This window comes from Oryctolagus cuniculus, chromosome 3 (assembly GCF_964237555.1).
Source record: "Oryctolagus cuniculus chromosome 3, mOryCun1.1, whole genome shotgun sequence".
NCBI classification, from domain to species: domain Eukaryota; kingdom Metazoa; phylum Chordata; class Mammalia; order Lagomorpha; family Leporidae; genus Oryctolagus; species Oryctolagus cuniculus.
The window spans coordinates 91,585,513-91,608,976 of record NC_091434.1 but is presented as its reverse complement, the minus strand read 5'-3'; the positions used below and the strand labels follow the sequence as shown (position 1 = coordinate 91,608,976).

The 23,464-nt window shown below is 39.1% G+C and overlaps 1 pseudogene; it reads left to right on the top strand.

Moving 5' to 3' along the window:
• The window catches only part of LOC100349577 (small ribosomal subunit protein mS40-like), a 112,694-nt pseudogene extending 91,893 nt beyond the window's left edge, over positions 1–20,801 (top strand).
• The last annotated feature ends 2,663 nt before the right edge of the window (positions 20,802–23,464 follow it).

Sequence of the window (23,464 nt, the reverse complement as noted above, 5' to 3'; positions counted from 1 at the left end):
CATGTTTCTAATGTTAGGGGAAAATCTTTTACCATTGAGTATGATATTAATTGTGCCAATCCTACTTAATTAATAGGTTCTACTAAGGGACTGAGAAATCAATTTGATTTAAATCAAATATATAAGTATAGTTTCAGTTGTGGGTTTTTTAATGTACTTTTTTTCGGTGAAAGAAACAAAGTGGCCCATGACATCCAGCAGCTAGCCTGGTACTCAGTAAGGTCTTGATGTTCTGTTACAGAACGGCAACGTAAGACAAGGCCCTTCTGTGATATATCAAGATAAAAATAAGATTATTCTATAATCATGTCTGAACACGGAAAATACATGAACATTGTCCAGTCACAATATACCAAATACCCACTTTGGCCAACTAGTATGTATGAATATTTAGGCAAATATTTGCTCATCTACCTATATACCAATAACAACTTTAGTGTCCTTCCATTCTTCTTTTTAATTAATTAATTAATTAATTTTTAAGGAATACAAATTTCATAAGTACAACTTTAGGAATAAAGTTATTCTTCCCACCATACCTGCCCTCCCACCCATACTCCTACCCCCTCCTCCTCCTTCTCTGCTTGCCAGTCCCATTCTCCATTAAAATTCATTTTCAATTAACTTTGTACACAGAAGACCAACTCTATGCTAAGTAGATTTCAACAATTTGCACACACACACACAACTGTTCAAGAGCTAGTTTTTCAGTTAACTCTCTACACAACTCACTGAGGACATAGGTCCTGCATAGGGAGTTAGTGCACAGTGGCTTCTATTGTTAATTTAACAATTAACAATCTTATGTATGATGTTAGTGACCACATGAGGCTCTTGACATGAGCTGCCTAGGTTATAGAAGTCTTTTGAATCCACGAACTCTGTCAGTATTTAGACAAGGCCATAAGCAAAGTGGAAGTTCTCTCCTCCTTTTAGAGAAAAGTACATCCTTCTTTGGTGGTCACATCTTCCCACTGGGGTCTCACTCACAGATATCCTTCATTTAGAACAATTTTTACCACAGTGTCTTGTCTTTCCATGGCTGAAATGCTATCATGGGCTTTTCAGCCAGACCAGGAAGGAGACTTAAGGGCTGAATCTGAGGTCAGAGTGTTACTTAAAGCGATTGTCAATCTATGAGTTTGCTGTGTGCACTATTTCCCATGTTGAAACATTTTCTCTTTTTAATTCTATCTATTATTATTATCAGACACTTGATCCTATTTATATGATCAATTTAACACTTGATCATATCTATATGTTCACATTAACACTTAATATAATCACTTTAACACTTTATATGGCATTTTTACCACCCAACTTAAAGGGATTTGGGATCCCATGACAAGTTTTTAAGTTGTACCTTAGAAGTAAGTCTGTAGTGATGTATGCAGAACTATACAGAAATATAACTTTACATTTACAAACTTACTCCTCCCTCTCTTATTCCAACTCTTATCTTTAGTACAACCCATCTTCGATTGATTTTATTCACATATGATTAACTCTGTGTTAAGTAAAGAGTTCAATGGGGCCAGCGCTGTGGCACATCAGGTTAAAGACCTGGCCTGAAGAGCCAGCATCCCATATGGGCACCAATTCAAGACCTGGCTGCTCCACTTCCCATCTAGCACTCTGCTATGGCCTGGGAAAGCAGGCCCAAGTGCTTGGGCCCCTGCACCCGCATGGGAGACCTGGAAGAAGCTCCTGACTCCTGACTTTGGATCAGCACAGCTCTGGCCGTTGAGGCCAATTGGGGAGTGAACCATCGGATGATAGAACTCCCCCCCCCACCTCTCTCTCTCTGCCTCTCCTCTCTCTGTGTAATTCTGACTTTGGAGGTCAACAAATATATGAAGGAAACAATGAAAAAATTTAAAAAAACAAAACTGTTCCTCAACAGTCAAGTCAAGGGCAGCTCAAGTCAACTCTTCTTGGAGTGTCAATTTCACTTCTACAGATTTTGTTTTAGGTGCTCTATTAGTTCTCACAGATCAAGGAGAACATATGGTATTTGGCCCTTTGGGACTTGCTTACTTCACTAAGTATGATGTTTTCCAGATTCATCGATTTTGTTGCAAATGACTGGATTTCATATTTCTTTTTACTGCTGAGTAGCAGTTCATAGTGAAATATCCCATAATTTCTTTATCCAGTCTTTGGTTGATGGGCATATAGGTTGATTCCATGTCTTAGCTATCTTGAATTGAGCTTCAATAAACATGGAGGTGCAGATAACTCTTTATTTACTGATTTCATTTTCCTTGGTAAATTCCGAGGAGTGGGATGGCTGGGTCATTCGGTAGGACTATACTCACATTTTTGAGGTATCTCCATACTGTCTTCCATAGTGGCTTTACCAGATTACATTCCCACCAACAGTGGATCAGGGTTCACCTTTCCCTACATCCTCACCAACATTTGTTCTTTGTTGATTTCTGTATAAGAGCCATTCTAGCTGGGGTGAAGTGAAACTTCATTGTGGTTCTGATCTACATTTCTATAATGGCTACTGATCCTGAACACTTTTTTCATTATGTCTGTTGGCCATTTGGACTTCCTCTTTTGAAAAATGTCTGTTTAAGTCCTTGGTCCATCTCTTACCTGGGTTGTTTGCTTGTTGTGGGGTTTCTTGAGATCTTTGTATAGTCTTCTTATTAATCCTTTACCAGTTCCATAGTTTGCAAATAATTTCTCCCATTCTGTCCATTGCATCCTCATTTTCTTGAGTGTTTCTTTTGCAGTACAGGAACATCTCAATTTAATATAATCTCATTTGTTAATGTTGGCTTTGACTGCCTGTGCCCCTAGTGTCTATTCCAAGAACTCTTTTCTGGTGCCAATGTCTTGCAGGGTTTCTCCAATTCTCTAATAATTTGATAATGTTGGGTCATAGATTTAGATCTTTAATCCATTTTGAGTGGATTTTTGTGTAAGGTGTAAGGTAGGGGTCTTGTTTCATACTTCTACTTGTGGAAATCCAGTTTTCCCAGCACCATTTGTTGAAGAGACTGCCCTTGCTCCAGGGATTGGTTTTAGTTACTTGGTCAAATACAAGTTGCTTGTAGATGCTTGGATTGATTTCTGGAATTTCTGTTCTGTTCCACTTGTCTCTCCATCTGTCTTTGTACCAGTACCAGGCTGTCTTGACTATCATTGCCATGTAGGATGTCTTGAAATCTGGTATTATGAGGCTGCTAGTCCTGGCCTTGTTGTTTAAGATTGCTTCAGTTACTCGAGGTCTCCTGCTTTTCCACATGAATCTCAGCATTGTTTCTTCTGCATCTCAGAGGAATGTCCTTGGACTTCTGATTGGCATCAGATTGAATCTGCAAATTGCCTTTGGAAGAATGGACATTGTGATGGTATTGATTCTTCCAATCCATGAACAAGGAAGGTCCCTCCATTTTTGGTATCTGCTTTTATTTCTTTCTTCAGTATTCTGTAATTCTCATCATAGAGATCTTTGACATCCTTGGTACAATTTATTCCAATGCATTTGATTTTTTTTTTGTAGACATTGTGAATGGGATTTATCCAAGAAGCTCAATCTCAGCCTTGGCATTGTATGGATATACAAAGGCTTTCTACTGCATTTTTTATTTGTTTTATTGAATTCTTCATTTCATTTTGATTTCTTTTTAAGATCTCAATTTAGTAGGAGAAATTTTCTTTCTTTTCTTGTATGGATTTCAGTAGTTTGTGCATTTGCTTCTGATTACTTCTATGTAATCTTATCAATTTTTTGAATTGCATTTCTGGCATTTCTTCAATCTCATCATCTTCACAATCTAGTATCGAAGTATTGTGTTCTTTTGGGGGTGTCATGTTGTCTTCCTTATTGTTGTTTCTTAAATTGGTGCATTTGTTATTCATTATTTGTGGTAGCACTCATTGATTTCTTCTTTGCTTTTTTGTTGTGGTGAATTTATCTTTGCATCTCTGTAGATAAGTGGAGTGTCTGCTTTCAGTGAATATCTAGAAATATGTGATGGGTGTAGGAACTCTGTTCAGTTAGTTCTCCAGGATGGAGGGACTGTCTAAGGTGAGACACCCAGGTGTGGCCTGGTAAATCTCACCTGTTTTTATTTATTTATTATTTTATTACCAGAAGAGAGCTTTATTCTGCTCAACTGAGCTCTTTCCTCAAAGGAGACCAGCGCCTAAGTGGGTATATATTCATATATATATATATATATATATATATATATAGCCTGTGGGTATATATTCATCTGATCTGTCCCAAAGACCACACAAAGGATCTGTGCAGTCCTCAATCTAGGCTCAGATTCTCCAGCAATGTCCCTCACCAGGTAACTGGGAAGCCCTGATTGTGTGGAGTCTCCCACAGTGACTGCCCAAAGTCCCAGCCACACTGTGAGTCCTCCCTCATAGCCTGTTTTTTTTTTTTTTCACAGTTCCAGCACACAAGCCTCCCCCAGTCATGAGTACCCAGCCCCCGTTAGTTCTCCCCAGCAGAGTTAGGAGTCTCCACTCAGCTGGTTGCTACTCGCAGACAAGAACTGGCATGGCTCTTATATATGTTCAAAATGGCACCCACTCTATCAGCTTATTACAGGATGCCATTGTAAGATGACGGGGAGAGAGAAATATGTCCCTCCTTTTTTTTTCCTCCTCTAGTTTGGCAGGTACACTATCCCCCACTAGGCTCCAAGCTAGGTTCCCTCTAGGCTGTTTCTGCAGCTTTATCACCAGTGGCTTGGACTGCTGCAGTCTGGTCTCTCCTCACTCTCCAACACTGGTGCATAGGCTCTGAGCTGCTAGGATCCTGAGTTGTGGGTATCCATGCCCTCCATGTAGGTCCACTGTATCCCCTAATTTTGTAGAGTTTCCTCTGTTGTTTTCTTCCTAACTCTTCTCAGAGACTGCACTCTCTACACTTTTTAAAAACTATTTTCTCCTAAACTAGAGCAGTAAACTCCCTCACTTCTCTGCCATCTTGGAAATTCCTGGAGTATATACCCCATTCTTCCTTTTTTAAAAATTAAAATAATCCAAACATAGGATTAATCCTATTTTCCTGATAGCACTCAATCCAAAATGAATATCCCCTGATCTCTTCCTCAAAATGCCTAATGTGAACCCAAATCTTAAAATTAATCATTGCTAATGACACCTTTTGAGATACTTTATTATTCTTTCATTGCAATGAGAAATAAACTCATTTCTTTGATTATAGGTGTGTCCCTGATGGTATTTTTTGTGGAGAACATTAATACTAAATGATATAGTTTGGAAGTACAAAGCAAAGTTTAGTTGTAGAAGATCCAATGTAGACACAAACAATGACAACTTTAAAATAAGTGGGCAATGCTGAGACCCCTTGTTGAGGTCAGCTTTTCTCTCTAGATAGAGTTTTTCCAGGTTCATTTTGATTTATTCAGTTAGTCAATCAGTCATACACCCTTACATTTAATAAATATTTATAGAGTATACACAGTGTGTCAAGCATTATGTTGCTTTCATTGATTTTTCAGGTTAGGTTGGACATTAATTTGGTATTTATCTACCAATGTAAAGAAAAAAAATATGATTCTTGTCTTATGTCTTGGGACATTTCCTCTGTTAATGAAAAATAAAAATTGTTATAATCAGATGAGTATCTCTGTTTTGTGCCAATTACTCAGTGCATAGAGAATAAGAACTTTATATACACTTCTCCATTAAAGGATCTAAGAGAAAAGTTTTTCATCACTGCAACTGAGATTATGGAATAAACACTAAACATTGTAATTCAATATACAATCTATAAAGCCTCTGATTTAATTATCTATGTCTTACATAAGAGCTTAAGTTATTTTCCTCCTTAGAGAAAAGCAAAGTGGATCATACCTATATTTATTCTTTAAAAATTGGTCTGGATTAATGCCATAACACTCCTCTGAAGAGTGAATGATAATATTGTTTCTTTGTGAGAATGAGGGAGAATTTTCCTAGCCAATATTATAGATCACCAAGAGGTCAGGCTCTTAGTCATTTATGGGCCAAGTACATGATTTACATGATTTACTCGTGCATGTATTCCTTCAATCAATTATTCAGCCATTCAACCAAAGTTTATTGGGGATCTACTAGGTTTTTGGCCCTTTGACAAGTATCAGACATATACAGTAATTAAAGAACCACTGATTCAAATGTAAGGTTATGGAAGTAATAAGTGCTAAGAAGGAAGGGGAGGGTGCTATGAGAGTATCTGATGGGAAAAGTGACACTGTCAAATGAGTTAGGAAAAGTTTTCCTGAGATGGAGCTCACCATTCTAAGATCTAAAGGAATCTATGTTGCTGTTGGTAACAGATAGACTCTTAAAAAAGAGAATTCAGAATTTTCCTCTCTAGCAATGGAGAAGTAGATGAGTCAGGATTTGAACTTGCATCTATATGATTTTTACAATTCAATGTGTATTCATCACATTGAGTGACTCTTCTATTAACTTATTCTTTCTCTGCTGGCATTGTGTATAAATGTATCTCCAATTAAACTGAGATGTCCTAATGGGTAGGAGCTAAACACACAGGGGACACATTTCCAGGTATGAATATGTAAGTGTCACTCTTCAAAAGCTGGAGTGGGCATCTGGCCTGGTGGTTAAAAAGCCACTTAGAATACCCTGTACTGGAGTGCCTCAGCAGAATCTAGGCTAGGCTCCCAATTCCAGCTCCCTGCACATCCTGAAGGTCACAGTGATACCTCAAGTAGTCAGATCTTTGCCATGTATGTGCGAGATCTAGACTGAATTCTTGGCTCCTGGCTTCAGCCTGCTCAGCCCCAGTGATTGTGGGTATTTGCAAAATGAACCAGCAGACAGGAGATCAGTATGCCTGTCTATATGTTCCTTCTTCAAATAAATAAACCTTTTTTAAAAGTTGACTAGGTGATAAAACATCAACATATTTCTTGAAATCTTTTTAATTTCAAGAGACTTTTTTTTAGATGAAGGGAAATACAGAGTACTTTGTATCTTAAAGCAAAATGTTCCTGAAAGTTTGAACTGATGCCTTTTCTTCTCTTTTCATTCAAATTATAGAAGTATTTATATAGAAATCATTCAACTGAAACTAGAACACACTTATCATTGTATTATTCTTTTAAAATGCCTTTTGTGGTCCTAGCTACTTAAAGGCATCCATATTTGTTTGATTTACTAAGAAAATGAAGGGAACAATTTTGGTTTATCTTAAATAAATTGCAGTTTTGTGTGAAATAAGCCTTTATTGTATTGCCATTTTTCATTTTTCTTTGTATGTTTATTATCTTGTTTTGTACATGTCTTACCTCTAATCTTCCTTGGAATATAGCAAGATATAAATGAGTAACTGATATATTAGAAGGCCTACAAAAGAACTCAGATTTAAAAAAAATAATCTTCCATAAATCTTGGTCCATAAATACTCTTTTGTTTCTGTTGTAAGTTTAATAATCTTATTTGAGAAAATTAAGGAAAACTCTTCAACTGAAGATAATACAAAACTATACCAGAATGGATGCACAGAGCTAGGGCTGTAGAAACGGTTAAAGCATTGTATTTTGATGATGATGATGATGGTGGTGGTGGTGGTGGTGGTGATGATGAAGGTGGTTTATGGGGTAAGTGTGAAATTATATTCTACAAGACCTTTGTACCACCAGTAAATGGTTCTGTCATCTGTTTCTTGATTCACTGCCAACAACCAAAATTGAATGGGTAAAATAAGGTAATAAAAAATGAAGTATATTTGTATTAAGCCTGTTGAATGATCAAAGTAGGGAAAAGAAGCAAAGATGAAAGAGAAGATGGGCATTAGATAAGATAGGTGTTACAGAGGATGTGTTTTCTCTCTCTTATTTTCCAAAACATAGAAAACATTTATGGAGCCCCTATGTCATTAATTTATTTCTAGTTCAGATACCTACAGAGAAAAGATTGACCAGGATCTCTGCAACTCAAAACATACTCTGCATCATTCTTGTTATGTGACACAGTCTACTAAGAAGACAAGACTTATTTTCTCTAAACTTCCCCATAAATTTTAAAAATATTACAGTTTCCAAACTGTGCTAATTCACTGTCTCTTGGTAGAGTAGCATAACTCAATATTATAAAAGCAAATAAAACCTGGATAAAAAGTTGAACTCAGGTTGATTTTTAATGCAGTTACTGGATTTGTGCAGACTTCACCACATGGGAAGATTTTAATAGACTATGTACTGTTAACACAAAGGAATCCTCTTAGAATCAGCAAATGCTAGATAGAGATCTACTGATTTGAAGAGAGAAGAGAACTTGGGTTTCATGCAGATATTGCTTCTAGACTAATTTCACTGTCAGATATTATAAGAAGATAAAGATATATGAGAAGAAGAAAATGTCAAGACTTTCTTCAGTAGTATTTCACCTTACTGTAGGAGTGAAAAATCCCCATTCCATGGAAATTTGGTTTGAATTTTAACAAGACAAATCAGCCTATTCTTTTAACAGGGAAATGGGAGTCAACAATTTCTTCTACCAAATCAAATGGCTCATAAAAACAGAATTATCAAGGTGGTCAGAGAGAAAATTTGGTAAAATTTTTAAAGATGTATTTATTTACTTGAGAGGAAGAGTTAGAGAGAGAGAGACAGAGAAGTCCTTCATCTTCTGGTTTACTCCCCAGATGGCCACAACATCAGGAGCTGGGCCGATCCAAAGCCAGGACCAAGGAGCTTCTTCCAGGTCTCCCATGCAGATGCAGGGGCTCAAGCTCTTGGGCCATCTTCTGCTGCTTTCCCAGGCCATCAGCAGAGAGCTGGATAGGAAGTGACATAGCCAGGACTTGAATAGGCTCCCAAATGGGATGCTGGCACCATAGGCAGATGCTTAACCTACTTTGCCACAGCGCTGTCCCCAAGTTAGGTAAATTAAGTCAGGAAAATTCCTCTGCACCATTTATTCACTTAGGAGTAAACCGGTATTTATTGAACAGGCATAAATGATGCTGTGGAAGAACACAAAGTATCAGTCCCCACAATGTGAAGGAAGGGCACAGTCCTTGCTTTCAGGCTCTGCAATCAGCGCTTCAGGCACTGATTTTAGCAGTGACCTGAACATGTTTATTAATGATTTAAATCCCTTATGATTGCTACATATTTACTTATATTCTTAGGAAGCTTTTTTTTTTCTTATGTGGCTTTGTTTGTTTATTGTTTTTTGCCTATCTGGGCTACTGTTTACTTTGGACACCATGAGAAACTAGGACTTGAAATCTTCAGAATGCCTTTTCATCTCTAACATAATATATACATTATAGTTTATCATAGTATACCACAATATAATTCAATGATTCTTGTCTATACAGAGTACCAAGTTTAATTCTATCCAAGAATACTTTATTGCTAAAACATACTTTGTGTAAATATGGCCCTTGTATATAATAATATTTCATTGTTTCTTCAACAATTTCCTATTGGATAATCATTGCACCCTAGATCCTATTTAAGTGTTATGATATCACTAGGCTCATTGACCTTAGAATTCAGTGACCTCTATTACAGTAACATGCATAAGTTTTAGAAGATCTCACACAGGAATCCAGGCATCATCTATTTCCAGTCTTATTTTTAAAACAATTCACCTTTTTAATTTTTTTTAAAATGAACTCACGATTTTTTGCCCCAGAGTAACATGCTAAGGCACCATGAGACTCTTATGAGGATAAGTGAAACTCCGAAGCATCTTACATAGCAACAGAAGCAATTCCACTGGGTTAAAAAGAACAAGGGCCATGAGACAGTGAGAAAAAAAGCAAGGAGGATGAAAAATTATAGATAAGCTAGCCAGAGAAAAAAGTCACTACCGTGTAATTATCTGTTCCTAAGGATGTGGTCCCTGGGGTTTCGGAGAGACTTGTTTGAGGCATGTTTGTCTGCGGGATTGGCTGAAGTTGTAGGTGGGGATGGGAGGACAAAGAAAGATAAATCTCTTTTGGGAACAAACTCAGGGAAAACTGCTCTGTGAAATCTTCCAGCTCCTGAACACTTCTAATTGTCTACTGGCGTATATTGCTGGCAGCTAGAGAATTTACATACATCTTTGAAGAAGCAAGCAAGCAAATAAACCAACCAAGTCCTGTTGATATTTTCCCATGAGAACAATAGGAGAGGGTTATGGCCAAGATACAATTTCACCTATGAGCCGGAAGGGACCCTGCTTCAAGAAAGTTTCAAGGCCGGCGCCGCAGCTCACTAGGCTAATCCTCTGCCTTGTGGCGCCGGCACACCGGGTTCTAGTCCCAGTCAGGGCGCCGGATTCTGTCCCGGTTGCCCCTCTTCCAGGCCAGCTCTCTGCTGTGGCCAGGGAATGCAGTGGAGGATGGCCCAAGTCCTTGGGCCCTGCACCCCATGGGAGACCAGGAGAAATACCTGGCTCCTGCCATCGGATCAGCGCGCTGCGCCAGCCGCAGCGCGCTGGCCGCGGCGGCCATAGGAGGGTGAACCAACGGCAAAGGAAGACCTTTCTCTCTGTCTCTCTCTCTCACTGTTCACTCTGCCTGTCAAAAAAAAAAAAAAAAAAAAAAAGTTTCATCAACCTCACCTCAAGACAAGTGGGAATCTATTCTTATACTCTAACATTTCCCTCCATGCCTTGCTCTTGCCCCTTGGCAAATTCTATACAGCCTGTTGTATTTTAATTACATTTTCTGTTAGTTTCCATTATTGATTTCCCAATAAGAAATGGAAAATGTTGACTATACTCTCATGGTTGAACAATGATAATAGAGAAATATAGCTAAATTCCTGAAAAACGAGTCCTGTTACTTTTTTTTCATTCTGAAGTTACCCAGATGATTTAAAGGCACTAATGAGACAACACCTTGTATTTAAAGTGCTGTATTTATCCTAAACTATTTCTATAAAGAGGTTCAGTGAATTCTTCCAATCCCTTTTTGCTTGGAAGGCCTGAGTCAGGCTCTGAAAATTTAGTGGTTGGCCAAGTCCAGCTTTCCTGAAGACTTTCTTCCTTACTGCCACTCCCACTGCAAGACCAAGCATATTTTCTTTAAGGTAATTGCTTACTTTCCTCATGTATTCACTTGGGATCATATTAAAAATGCCCTAGATTCTTTCTTATTTTCTGAAATATATCTAATTATGCTCCATATTCTATTTTCGTGGTTTTCCATACCCTTCCCTCCCTCCCCAGTTCTGTATTTAACTAGCACAACTTGTTACTACATATCTTGGTTTTAGATGAACATAGTCATGGTTAGATTTCTTTCTTTCTGCTAGAGTGGACTGGTGTTGGTAGGGAGAATGAAAGAGAAATATTAACTTCAGTGCCTATTTAATAAGCACAAATTTATTGAAGGCCTAGTATGAGCCAGAGACCAGGCCAGTTACACAGTTATATGGCAAAGAAGGCAGATATGGACCCTTACATAACAGTGATATATCCCATCACATGGGAAGTCCTGTAGATTTAAATAACAGGAATACCTAACTCAACTTACAGGGTCAGAGGGAAAAAAATCTGGTTTGGTGAGATCTAAGTTGAAATCTGAAAGATTAGAATGAGTTTCCCAGGTAACTATGGCCGGCCATAGAAAGAGGAGTATTTATGGAAGAAGGAACAGCAGAAGTGCGAGTCAGGAGATTAGAACCCAGTGACATGGCTCCACTTTTTTTCTGCCTTATTTTTCATGCGAACTGAAGAATCTGGGAGAATATACGCCAATACCCATTATTTTATTAGGAAGGGAAATATCCTTCTATGTAATATATAAATGATGTCCCCAAGTTAGAGGATAATTCCCTGTGAATTTTGGGATCAAATTACAACCATTTTGGAGGGACTAATGGTCAAAGGACCACAACAACTATCGATTCAGGAAAATTCAACAAAGCTCCTAAGACAGAGACTGAAAAAGAGTAGGTGGGACCAGTGGGTGGGGAAAAAACTCAACTGGTGAGCAAGGGGTTGATCAGCTGGAATGTACAAACCATGTGAAGATATTTGAATATGATGTTAAGAAGAACAAGAAGGCAGAGTTTTATGGTGCCTTATGTTGCCTCATCTGGAAAAGTGCAAGAGTTGCTCTCCATCATCTCCCCCTCCTCCCTCCTCCTCTTTCTCCCCATTCTTCATCCTCCTACTCATCTTCCTCCTTTTTCTTCCTCCTCCTTCTCTTCTTCTGTAAAGATTTATTTGCTTGAAGAGCAGAGTGAAAGAAAGGAAAGGAGTGATACACACAAATATAGAGTTTTCCCACACACTGACTAACTACACAAATGCTGGCAGCAGCCAGAGCTGAGCTAAGACAAAGTCAGGAGCCAGGAACTCCACCCAAATCTCCCACACGGATGGCAGGAACTCAAGTACTTGAGCCATCATGTCCTGCCTTTTAGGCAGGTTAGCAGGAAGCTGGATTGAAAAGGTGGGACCCAGGCACTTTGGTATGGGATGCATGTATCCTAAACTGTTGCTTCACCTACTGCACAATACCCACTCCACCATACCTTTTGCTTTCCACTACATACTTTTGATCTCCACCACACTGAGAATAATAATAATAATAATAAAAAAACTCTATTGAAATGAAGTAGCACAATACTCTGCCTTAGTCCAGTATTTATTTGTTTGTTTGTTTATTTTTCCCAGAAAACTTTTATTTAAGTAATACAAAGTTCATGCATCTCCTAAGTACAATTTTAGCAACATAATGATTCTTCTCACTCTACCCTCCCTCTTATCCACACTCCCACCCTTCTTCCTCCTCCATCTCCTATTCCCATTCTTATTTTTCACTAAGACCTTTTTTTTCAATTAACTTTATACACATAAGATTAAACCTACACTAAGTACAGAGTTCAACAAATAGTATTATAAAAAACTCTAGCCCAGTTTTATGAGAAATAATCCCACGAACAATTCTAGCTTGCCTTGATTAGGACAAAAGCACATTTAAATTATCATCAAAATATTTTCTCAGCATGTAACTGTGGGCAGTGCTTAAGGGAGTATCACACAGGAAAAAAAAATAGTCCCCTGGGATCCACTGTGAAAACTTATTTCCTATTCTGCTCATGATCTTTTAGAAATTGCCTTAATTCCTCTGTCTTTTCCAACCTACGTTCTCTGCTTGGGAACTGGAAATCCAACTTAATTTCTCTTTTGAATGGTATCAAGAGATGCCAAAGGAAGGTGTTGCAACATCCCAGCTGAAAGCCATTTTCTTCTCACCTCAACAGGACCCCAGGGTATGAAGTAATTATGATCTGAAAGGGACAACTAGAGGACTTGGTTTCTCTTGGATAATAACTTCTTTTCAGGACTCTACTTTGCCAACCACATCCAGACTTATGCATCCAGAAGACTGCCTTAGATAAGTCTGGATATCTCTTTAAGAGACAATATAACCCTTTTTGTTGAGGCACCAATTTCTTTATAATTAAGTCAGCATTAAAGAGATTTCTCACCATTTTCCCTCTAAAGCTGCAGAGGGGATGACTAAGTTTTGCCTGAAGTAGGTTCAGCAGACTCAGGGGTGAGCATGAGGACAGTATCCCACAGAAAATGGTCTGGTATGAGAAGGAAAGAAAGACATCACTCCCACGGTCCCCCTTACAGAATTAAGGGCCTGGACTTGAATTTCTGAATTCTGTTCCTTAGGACAGCTCAGATGTTACTGTTATTTTGTCTTGGTTGCTAATTGGTCCTAAAATATGTATTGTCCTCTCTCCTCCTCCCCCAAGGCACTCTCAATGCAGTAGTGTTCATGTCTTGATTGACTCCTTTTCTTATTGATAAGATAAAGTAATCCTTATCTGTTCCTGTGCATGACAACAGCCTTTTCCCTTTTAGTCCCAGGAAAAATATGATTGAATTGAAGAAAAAAAGAAAGATTTTATTTCTAAGACAAATTAGGACTCTAATAGTCTCCTTTTATTTGTGCTTTAATTTTATGTGGTTTGGGTTGCTCATGGTCAAACAAAATAGAAACTATCAAATGAGGAGCCAGTATTGTGGTGTAGCTAATAAAGCCACTGCCTATGATGCTGGTATCCCATATGGGTACTTGTTCGTGTCCTGGCTGATCCACTTCTGATGCAGCTTCCTGCCAATTGCCTGGAAAAATAGCAGAAGATGGCTAAAGTGTTTGGGCCCCTGCCACTCATGTTGGAGACCTTAATGAAACTCCTGGCTCTGGGCTTCGGCCTGGCCCAGGGTTGGTCACTGTGGCCATCTGGGGAATGAACCAGCTAATAAAACACATCTCTGTCTCTTCCAATCTCTCCGTAACTCTGATTTTCTAAACAAATAAATAAATCTTCAAAAATATATTAAATAAAAATTGGAGAGATTAGCAATTCATAGGGTTTTTTAATTTTTTTTAACTTTTATTTAATGAATATACATACCTCTCTGAATAGTGTCATGACATTTGTGAGCATTCTGCTGTCTTATTCAGGACATGTATCCACCCTGCATATGCTGCCTATCTGCTAGTCAATGAGAAGACATCTCGGTTATCAGACTATCATAAAATTGCAATGGTTATGTCCAAGCAAGTCCTGTTTTACTTAATCATGGTCCCAAAGCAAAAGAGTAATGATAGTGGAAATTTTGTTACGATATATTGGGTTTTTTTCTTTTACTTTACTTTTTTTTTTTTTTTTATTTGACAGGTAGAGTTATAGACAGTTAGAGAGAGAGACAGAGAGAAAGGTCTTCCTTCTGTTGGTTCACTCCCCAAATGGCTACTACAAGCCGGCGCTGCGCCAATCCGAAGCCAGGAACCAGGTGCTTCTTCCTGGTCTCCCGTGTGGGTGCAGGGGCCCAAGCACCTGGGCCATCCTCCACTGCCTTCCCAGGCCACAGCAGAGAGCTGGACTAGAAGAGGAGCAAACGGGACTAGAACCTGGCACCCACGTGGGATGCTGGTGCTGCAGGCAGAGGATTAACCAAGTGAGCCACGGCACCGGCCCCACAATATATTGTTAAAACTGTTCTATTTTACATTTCTTGTTGTTAATTTCTTACTGTCCTTAATTTATAAGTTAAGCTTTTTCATATGTATATATTTATATATATCATTAATCATATCATATATATGAGAGAACATTATCTATATAGGGCTCAATACTATCCATAGTTTCAGAGATTCATTAGGAGGTCTTAGGACATATCCTTTACAGATAAGAACAATCATAATTTTTTATAGAACTATACAGATGGAAAATATATTAACTAAGTGCAATATGGTCTCATATTATCTGTCATCTAATCCTTCCAAAAATTTGTCTTTGAGATTTTGGACATGTGCAGAGACCATCAACAATCATAAAAACAAGACAGGAGAGGACTCCCTATCTGTATTTCTCCACCATGACTTGTCACTCTAAATTGTGATTTGCTTTGAATTTGTCTTTCTAACCCATTAGATAGGCTTCTATAAGGACAGAGCTGAGATCAAATTCTTGCCCTTTATACCCTGCACAAAATTCAGTGTCTGGCACATAGAAAGTACTCAAAAATATGTGTTGGATACACACATGACTGGATACCAAAAAACAAAAGGCATTACTCAAAACAACTGTTTTCAGTGTGTCATTTTCCATTTCAGAAAAGTTCCACTGCCTTTGCCTGCAGTGTCACAACTGAGCTTGGCAGAAACTATACACTCTAGTCCTAACAAATGGCAGAGACAGTGATGAAGAAGAGCCTCTTTATGCAACAGCCTGCTCACTGTCTGAGAGAACAGCTGTCCAGGAAAGGGCAGGATGAGATTTTGTCTCTATTACTAGCTTAGTGACCTTGGGCAAGTCCCTGAATATAACCATCTTCAATTGTCTTTTTGTAAGAGAAGAGCTGGACAAAGGGATTCCTAATCGGGGGATAATATATTCAGATTCACAGATGAATATCAAGGCAAGTTTGTGAACTTCCTGAAGTTGTATGAAAAAAAAGTTATGTTATGGCTGTAAGACTGTGTGTATTTATGCTTTTCTTTTGAGAATAAAAGGTTTGTCTCTTCCATTAAGTTCTTGGAAAGGGAAAGTTAAGAAATGCTTAAAAACATAAATTTGGTGGCTTTGCCTTCTATAAAATGTCTGCACTTCTAAGAAAATTTCTCAAAATGTGCTAGCTCACAACATTTTCTTTTTTCTCTGAGTTTTCATTTTCCCCCCTGATCATTCACTATATTCTGACACTTTAAATATCTATGTGCCTGAGTTAAACCTTATCCACATTATCTGAATCTAAAGTTAGGTCTCTCACTTCTCTAAATGCCACACAGGAATTGTTATATTCAGGCTCACAGTAAATATTTAATGGATATTATTTGTACATTTACTTTATCCCAGACCATTGGCTATTTTCCTTCAAATACTCTGTGCCTCCCAGGACCAGGGCCATAAATAAAATCTACTGCAAAGGTGCTCAGGAGGGACAGTAGAGGGAATGTTTGATAAGAATGTCCACATAAGGGCCAACAGGGGAAGATGATAGTCCAGGCATTTTCAGATATTGAGTGACAAGAAAGGGGCATGTAGTCCTTTCTCAAAAGCAACTGCATGAATCTGCAGTAGTAGCTCCATGAACAAAGGCCATTGGCTCAGACTCTAAAGAAGTCAAACATAAGGAGTGAAGGAAGAATTTGTTTTGCACACCTGTAGTATTTCCCATTTCTATTGTAACACATTACACAAACCTAGTGGCTTAAAGCAATATAAATTTATTATTGTACGGTGCATGATATCAGAGATCTAAGATAGATCTACAGAGCTGTGTTTCCTATGTAGGCCCCAGGGGAAAAGCCCTTTCATTGACTTTCCCAGCTTCTGGAGTTCAACTACATCATTTGGCTCCAGGCCCTCTTCTTCCATCATCAATGCCAGCAGCATAGCAGCTTCGAATCTCTTTCTGTCTGTCCTGCATGAGCCCCTGTCATCACCCTGACACTGTCTGACCCTGACACTTTCTGCATATCACATATAAGCATTTGTGATCACATGGGGCCCATATGGATATTCCAGAGCAGGCTCTAACTCAAGATCTTTACCATGGTCACATCTGCAGGGTCCATTTCATCATATGAGGCAACATTCACAGTTACTGGGATAAGGAGATAGACATATTTTAGAAGTCATTTTTCAGCCCAGGCTACCTCACACTTGATTATATTTATTTGTTTATGTTAACATAATTTGGTGGAAAAAGTCAAGTCACAGATACTATGTGCAGGGAAAGAGACAGCAGGAAGGGAATTTATGCAGTAATGTATATGAATAAGTTATAAGAAAAGAGGGAAGAAATATCTACCTGTATCTGAGGGGAACATCAAGTTTTTAACAAGCCACCACTTGCTCCTGAGAGGCATAAGAAAAAAAGAGTCACCTCTCCCTAGTAGTTTATCATTTCTACACTATTTATGCAAAAGCATGTATAATTAGAAGGCTTTTCAAAAACTAACACAAGATTTTCTTATACTATAGCACATACTGATTGTAAATATAATAATAATACAATAGCTTTGCATTAGAGCTAAGCCAAATGAGAACTGTCTGCAATCGCCATTCTCGTATTCCATTTGTGGCGCTATACCATAATACATGAGATTGGGTCATAAAGAATAGAAATTTATTCCTCACAGTAATGGAGGCTCAAAAACCCAAGATCAAAGTGCTAGCATCTGGTGCAGGCCTTCTGACTGCATCCACTCGTGGGAGCAGGCAACAAATTCTCTGTCCTCACCTTTTCAGAGAAAGCCATATCTATGTCTGCAAGTTCATCTTTTTAATAAAAAAAATTATGTACTTATTTTTTATTTGAAGAAGACAGAGAGTTAGAGATATCTTCCATATGCTGGTTCACTCCTCAAATGTCCACAAAAGCTGGGGTTGGGCCCAGCTGAAGCTGGGAGCCCTGCCAACAGGGACCCAACCACTGAGCCATCACCTGCTGCTTCCCAGGGTCTGAGAAGCACTGCTGGGGCTCAAACTCAGGCACACAGATGTGACATGTTTTGCCCAGTGTGCCAAGCACCCACCTGTTATAAGTTCTTTTTTTTTTTTTTTTTTGACAGGCAGAGTGGACAGTGAGAGAGAGAGAAGAGAGAAAGGTCTTCCTATGCAGTTGGTTCACCCTCCAATGGCCACCACGGCTGGCGCGCTGCGGTCAGCGCACCGCCCTGATCCGAAGGCAGGAGCCAGATGCTTCTCCTGGTCTCCCATGGGGTGCAGGGCCCAAGCACTTGGGCCATCCTCCACTGCCTTCCCGGGCCACAGCAGAGAGCTGGCCTGGAAGAGTGGAAGAGGGGCAACCGGGACAGAATCCAGTGCCCCGACCGGGACTAGAACCCGGTGTGCTGGCGCCGCTAGGTGGAGGATTAGCCTATTGAGCTGCGGCGCCGGCCTATAAGTTCTTTTAATAACAGCATTAATCTGTTCATGAAGCTTCCAAACTCATGACCAAAACACCTCCCAGAAGTCCCACACACTTACTCTGCCACACTAAGAGATCAAGTTTCCAATACATGAATTTTGGTAGACACATTCAGACCACCATAGATACTGATAATTTCCTGGGACAGGAATGTGTACTGTGCCAAAGGGGGCAAAGTGTGAAGTGGGGAGAAGGTGGGTCAAGTGTATACTAGATGGCCAAAGGGACATGTATGCTTCCTGTGTGCTTTGGCTTCCCCTTAAAGCAATGCTGGGCCCAGTAAGCTTGCTGGAGGCTATTGAGATGAATTCTGCTTAATCCAGAGAGTGAAAGATGACTCAAGTCAGGCCTTAACAAACTAAACATCCTTCCTTCTAGTATTGTATTATATCATTCCTTAATTAACTCGTTAATTAACCTACTACCCACCGTTGGACAGGAATAAATTGGCCTAGATCAGCCCCAGCACTTAATAATGCATTGGTCCAAATTGGGCCTCTGTGTATAGTGAGCTACAACCCAGTTTAGTGGGCAAGAGGGTTGTAATCACATCTCAGAGTATATTCTTGTGGCTAGGCAGCTGAGCCTCAACCAATCACAGGCTGAAAGCTGCCAAAATATGCCCAAATGAACCAAACACCAAGCTAACACCATTAGGTAATCTCTGTATGTCATATCCTGTCTTTCTGGTTATAAAAGTTATATGAGTTATAAAAGTCGCTTACCACATTGGTTGGTTTGGCACCATCTTTGGTCTGGAATACTGTCCAGTTCTAGAAACTTTTCTTTTTCTTGCTCAAATAAACTTCATGAAATTTAACTGATCTTAGTTTTTCTTTTAATTACTGTGCAAGGTTACAGGTATACATTGGTGAGTGAGTCATAGTTTCTTCCTTGTAGATACCTTGGAGGTTCTGTTACTGAGAAAGGTGGGACCTTGATGTCCACACTCAAAGTGACAAAGTTTATATTTTTGAGGCTTTAGGAAGATGTTAAAAAGACCATAGAAATTAGATCAGCCAATTATTTTTGGCCTTCTTTCTATAGGATATGTTTGAAGAAAAATGTACAAATGATTGGAAATGATCACTTGGTTCAGTTGGACAGTGACAGGATAAAGGGCAGAGGTTGAGCAACGTGGTGCTAGATAAGCAAGAGCAATGCAGCATGTTTTCATTGTAGAAGTGCATAACAACACTTCAAGAAGAGAGAACTCTTATGGGCACTCGGCCTAGCCATTAGCACACCCACATCCCACACCGGAATCCATGGGTTCCATTCCCAGCTCCAACTCCTGATTCCAGTGATGGCGCAGGTAATTGTTTTCCTGCCTCCCAGGTGGGAGTCCTGGAACGAGTTCTCAGCTCTCAAGTTTCAGTCTTGCTGGAGGGCCACGGTGAGCTTTTGGGGAGTGAACTAGCAGATGTGAGCATGCTCTCTCAAAAACTTTTTTTGAAAAGATTAAAGAAAAAAAAAAAAACAACAGAAAATCCTATCATACAAACCTGATGACGGGTTGTATGTAGCACATCTCACAACTCTGTCGACAGTCAAATCACTGTGATGATCAGCAGTTAGATGAGAACCATGGCATTGTTTGAACTGAGTCAAGATTCCCGTGTCCTTCCTTGTTCTCTGGGACGGTGTCAGCCCCTGTGAAGGAATGTAAATCTCAGACACTCTTCAGCACCTTAAACAGCAATTTATTTAGGGTGTGCCTTGGGGAAACTAAAAGTGAACAAAGTAGCCTTCTCTTCTGTCTTTTTGAAAGTTAAGGAACCTGCAATCAGGAGAATGTGGTTTATGTAGCTGACTTATGTCCTCATCGTTTGTATATGTTATTCACAGAAGGATCAGACGCAGCTCAGGAGCTGTCTGGCTCCTGGAAACAGCTCTCAGGAGCTCTTTCCTTTCTGCTGTTTATTTCTCAGACCTAGCATTGATAGCACCCATTTTAGGATGAAGGATTCTAGAGTGATGGCTGTGGAAACTCTTAGGTCTAGAAAAGTTAAAGAAGCCTTAGTTGGTTGACAAAAGTCAACTCTCCAGGGCCCTTTAGTATTTCCCTCATACTGCTACTGCCAGCTAAGAAGGAGAGCAAACACAGGGGTGGAGGTGGAGGAGAAACAGGGCAGGAGAGTGATGGGAGCCAGGAAGGAGTCAGCAGCATGGGAAGATTCATGAGAATGCAGATATCGGGAGAGGAGGGTGGATGTGGCTACACAGCCATGGCATGCTCTGCCTTCATGTGCTTGGGACACCACACCATACACATAAAGTATTTGTCCACACCAAGGTGCTGTTGTGAGGAGGGAGAGCCAGCCTGCCTGCTTGAGTTCTCCTCCCTGATCTCAGAGAAGAAACTTGGAGCCCCAGTCTAAAATAAGGAATTTGGCCATACTTAACTGACTGTACAGGTTTCCTGTGGGGGAATAAGTTAAGAATACGGCCCATTTAAAACAGTGCTTCGCACACAACTTTTGCAATATCAGTGTTAGTTATTACTTTGACAGCAGAGTTGACCATATACTGATATTTTTATTTTTTATGGTGCTCCATGATATTCAGTTGTTTTAAAATAGAGATCAACTGCTGGGGGTCTCAGTATTCATGGAAGAAAGGTAATAAAGGTTCCCTTCAAAAGAAATAAAATTCAAAATAAAACCCCAACAAGTGAAATGGTTTTACCATTCCCGCAAATTTTTATTTTGGGGTTCACTAGAATTTGTTTCCTTTGTTTCTAGGGGAGGAGAGATGGGAGGCCTTAAAATTCAGTTAGTTAATAATTTTCAAAAATTATTTTAGACTGCCACAAAAATATATTTTTAACATTAGATAGAGTGGGTTCTACATCTTCAACCAGAATGTGCTTATAATTACTTCGGATTTTCTTGTGTTGTATGGATAATTGATTCCATTGTTATAATTCAATTTTATTTCATTTATATACAACTTTATTTCAAGTCCTCTGCCCATGTTCTCATTAACTGAAGATTTTGCAAGAGAAAGTACAAATCTACAGCAAAGCCAGCACATTTTATAACAAACAGATGACTTGGAGCTGTTTGTGGTCATTTGTGAAGGAATATTTTCCCCTACTGGACTTCTAACCAGCCACAAAAATCTATGCTCATTTCACAAACATTACAATGAAGATAAGCAACACCATTATTCACATTGCTCTTCCAGTCACCACAAGTGGATCTCAGCCATTAGGATGCACTCAGAAGTTCCTCTTCCCCATATCAGAGCAGCATAAATGTGGCTATTGCACCAGTGTGCCTGGCTACATTTGGGAATATTTACAGCAAATCAGATTATCTCTGATTCAGTTGGTGTTAATGGAGATAACAGCCAGATCTGATGCATCGTGGTTTATTTGTGACTGTCCTTCTCTACCAGATGATAAACTACCTTACTCAGAGATGGTGTTTCATTCATGATTGTGTGCCAAGCCTAGAAAAGAGCCAGTCATGTAACAGGCATGCAACAAGTATTTGATGAATGGAAAAACCACCAAAATAAAAACTACAACTTTAAGAACAGAATGCTCATGTTAAAATAACACATCAAAAAGAAGGAAAGCAACTGTAAGAGTTTCATGAGTCTTAGTGGATGAGGTCATTTTAAAAAATTCCTTCTAATAAAAATAATTCCCTGGGTTATTTCTAAGTTTAAAACACATTCCCTGTAACACTAGACTGTTCTAAGCAACTATTCCTGGAAAAGATTAATAGAGGCTAGAGAGACACAGTCAAATTCTTTCTTGGAATTTGAAAACCACCTTTTAGTATTTAAGGAGGCATTCATCATGATCACTAATCAGTAGAAAGGAATCAGAATGCTTGGAAGGAGTGTTTACTAAGGCAAAATGTCACAGAAGAGAAGGCATACCTGCCCAAGGCTGAAGAAACACTTCTTTTTGTTTCTAGAAAAATACCATTGACCAGAGGAGACCATTACTGTACAAGCTATAAATACTGACAAGGTCAGCAGAACTTCAGGTTTTTGTTTTTGTTGTTGTTTGGGTTTTATTTTTTTTATTTATTTTGTGTGTGTGTGTGTGTGTGTGTTGATTGCTGAGAAAGGAGTAGTTGTGAAAGGCTAAAAGTTACTCAACACCAAGGACCAGGAAAGTGCTTTATTTCCTTTATTTTCGATGACAACAGGAATAAGTTACAAACATTTGTAGCAAATCCCCATGTTTCTAACATTTTTTATTGGGCTATCCCATCATGTCAATGCTCTTTCATTTGTTCAGTCATGCTGAACCCTGTGGTGTTCACTTTGCTTTTTTGCTTCTGAGACTTATTTCAAAAAAAGCAACTATGCCTCAAACATTCCTAAAGCCATTTTAGAAACGCCACAGGGATGCAGTTTTATACGATGTGACTCAGCTGTGTAGAAAGGACTGCTGAGTTTTAGAGTCCCACATAGAGCATCTTTGGACATTTATAAGAAACTTAGTATGTACAAAAATTTTAACTGAAGAATGAGAATCAACTGTGTTGTGGGACCCTAAACCCAGTTGAAAATAGCCCTTTCTCTATGCTAAGCTATTACGTGTTGACATGACATCTGTCAGGTCTCTGGGGAAGCCTGTAGCATTATTGTATTGTTGCCCTGTGGTATTTAAAGATAGTATTACCATAAACAAGACTATTTTTGTTTTCCTTTTTTTCCCCCTGCCCCTATTTGGTGAAATAGCTGAGCCCTGTGTCATCTATGAGAATAGCTTCCACAAACAAGAACATGCCTTGCAAGGTGAATGTCTGGGTTAGGGACCAAGGCTCTGGACAGGGTAGACAAGCAGGCTAGACTCACATTAGAATGAAACCTGTATCAGTATTAAAGGCTTCAAGAAATTTTCACCTTTTCTACAAGCTAATACTAGGGAGAATCATGGCTCTTTTTGTATATGGTGAGCTCATTTCATCTAATTGTTTTCCATTTGCTTGTTGTAATCTGAAATCATCATGAAGACTTCTCTATATGTCAACTGATTTTTCCCTAAGAAACTACTGCTACTAAGAGAATGAGAAAT